This window comes from Poecilia formosa, unplaced genomic scaffold (assembly GCF_000485575.1).
Source record: "Poecilia formosa unplaced genomic scaffold, Poecilia_formosa-5.1.2 Scaffold80, whole genome shotgun sequence".
Lineage (NCBI taxonomy): Eukaryota > Metazoa > Chordata > Actinopteri > Cyprinodontiformes > Poeciliidae > Poecilia > Poecilia formosa.
The window spans coordinates 790,194-793,252 of record NW_006800019.1 but is presented as its reverse complement, the minus strand read 5'-3'; positions in this window follow the sequence as shown (position 1 = coordinate 793,252).

The following is a 3,059-nucleotide window of genomic DNA, read 5'->3' as shown; positions in this document are numbered from 1 at the left end:
ACTGCACAATTCTTAATAAGTATAAAATAAGTAGTATTTCAATAGAGCAGAAGAATTTTTTTTTTTTTTTAACAATAACAATATTTGTTGTTAGTATGTTGCTAAGAGATGAGCGCGTTTTCTGGTAACCAAGTTCCACAAAGTAAACATCTGATTTTCACTTTTGCAAAATTTACCAACTGTAAATTTCTTGTGTCTGAGCAGATAAGCAGTATTTTGAAAGAGCTTATGTTTTCTAAACAATATTACTTATTATTAATTGAATGTTAAGAGATAAACGGGTGGTTTTTTTCCTAGTAACGAGCTGCCACGAAGTATAAATCAAGACTTTTATTTTTGTGTTGAATGTCTGTTTTGACAAAAGGTCAGTAGAGGAGTCTGAAAAAAATCAATGAAGATAGCAACAAAGTGGATAAGCTTTGTCGCTATCTTTGCTATTCTCCATCTCCAGCAGTGTCTTTTTCCCTCTCCCCACTTGTGTCAAATTTGCAAAGGCTTCGGTTATGCTTTCAGGACAGTTAGTTAAACTTAGTGTTTAACTAACAAATACTGTGTACTTGTCCAAAGATTCACAAACAAGGCCAAGACAAGCATTATTATCATTTCAGAATTTGAGGTTAGTATACCAGAAATGTACATTAAATGCACAGTGGCACAGTTGATAGAAGTGTTGCCTTGCAGCAAGAAGGTTCTGGGTTCGATTCCCGGCCCAGGGTCTTTCTGCGTGCGTGGGATCTCTCCGGGTATTCTGGCTTCCTCCGACAGTTCAAAAACATGACTGTCAGATTAATTGGTCTTTCTAAATTATCCCTAGGTGTGTGTGTGTGTGTTTATGGTTGTCTGTCCCTGTGTTGCCCTGTGACAGACTGGCGACCTGTCCAGGTATTACCCTGCCTCTTGCTGGAGAAAGGCACCAGCAGCATTTTAGTGCTCGACTCCTCAAGTCGGTAGTTAGGTTTTTCTAATAGTTACCCCCCGGTGTAAGAAAATGGATGTAAAAGAAATAGTCATCGGACTAAGGAAAGCAAAACTTACGCTTTCTCTTCTTATTTTCAAATAGGCCACCCTGACTTAAGGAGATGGCATGGGCAGCAGGTGATTCATATGATTGTTGATGTGGCTGGTCTATGGGAGAGACAGATGGCAGAGTGGGGAGGAGAGGCAGCTGGAGAGGTGCTTCTGGCTCTTTGCTTCTTCTGGAAAGCTGGCGAGGACGGAACAATAGGAGGAGAGACAGGAACCAGATCAAGCACGATCACAGTCTCTTCCTGGTTCTGTGGTATGATCTTTGGATGCTCCTCAGTAAGCATCCCAGGCTGCTCCTCAGCTGTGGTCTCTGTTGGTTCATAGATGAGGTTCTCAGCTTTTTCACCAGCCCAGAGCTCCTTGGGTGAAAAAGCCTGTCCTGTGGAGGTGTGGGGCTGCACTGGTACAGGTGTGCCTAGGAAAGACATAGTTTTACAGAAAACAGACATAAATATCTATAGACACATATCTTGCTCGCTCTCTGTGGACTTGATATAATGCACTACAGAAGTACACACACTCTCACACACACGTACATGCATTACCTACAGAGTGGAGAAACTCATAAGCCATCTTCATCTTCTCAAGAAAATTCTTGGTAGTATCTGTGGTCTCCAAATGAGTAATTATGTCTGCTACCCCACTTGTTTGAATACTTTTCTTCCTTAGCAAGAAATAAAATAGGCTTGTAGCCTAAAGCATGAAGTTTGCACAACTGCAATTGATAAGAACATGTAATAAATTACTTAAACACACCATCCTATTGGAGCAGTTGTTTTTCATCTTTAGCAACATATTGGTAAAATATTTTATATTTTCAAAGTCGTGTGCTTTGTGGTGTTAACATCTCAACATCTTCATATGGAAAAGTCAGAGAAGAATTTTTAATTTAACAAGAGGAGTACAGGTTACTTTTTGCTCATTAACAAAATGTAACCTGTACATAACAGAACTTTTTCAGTCTAAAAATTTCTACTTACTGCAATTTGCGCAGAATCGATTATTCGGGAAACGTTTCTGTTTTTCACAACAGTTTCCCTCCACTGATTGTTGAAAGTCTGCACCTTTTTTTGTGTGGAAAGGCTCTGGTGGCAGACGAAACAAGTTTTTCTGTTTGCCTGATTGGGCGTTTGACACTGTGTGCATGGCCTGAATTTGAGGCTTGTCATACTTAAAAAACGATGGCAAAGTGCAAAAAAAAACAACAACAAAAACAAACAACAACAACAAAGACTTCTGATGGACAGACAGACAAAAACAGACAGACAGACAAACAGAATTGTTGACAAATTAAGTGAAGAACAATAGACAAATTAAGGACACAAAGATGACGGACAGATATGACAGACGTGGCTCTTAAAAGTGCCTTTTGTGGGTGCTATGAAGGAGCAGAAATATGTGTGAGATGATGAGATCAAAGAAGAACCGGTAGCTAATGTAGCTAGCTTCCCGCCTATTTCTTCCGGCAAAAAAAAAAAAAAAATTAAATGTTACAAACGTGTCTAATGTGAATGTCTTCAACCATTAGCGGCACAGTCCGACTGCCATTAAGTCCTAAAACTGCAATCAACAACTTTATAACGTGCATTGGAACTAACCTCCTCGTCTCCCTTTGTCTTCTTGTGTGGTACTGGGGTCTTGCACGGTGAAGTTAGGGCATTTTTAGTCCCTTTGGCATCTGCGTCCGAGCAGTAGTCGTGAGTTAGCAGAGCTTTGGTAGCTTTGTTGTTAGCCATGACCGTTGTTGTTTTACTCTTGCTTGTAGTTAATTTCCCGTTATCACTAGATGTTTTAAGTTATTATTAGTTCACGATGATACTCCTTGGTGTCAAATCCGGACTTCATAAATGTACTATTTTTTTTTTAGGAGCTTGCTACCCGGAGCTCATTACTACGCGTCCGCTCTCTCCGCCATCTTCCCCCCCTCCTTCCTTAGTTCCAATGCATCCAATGCCAAGATCTTAGAAGCAATTGAAAATCTACAGAAAATGATGCTGAACTTTGGAGAAGAACTGAAACAAAACACGCTCTCT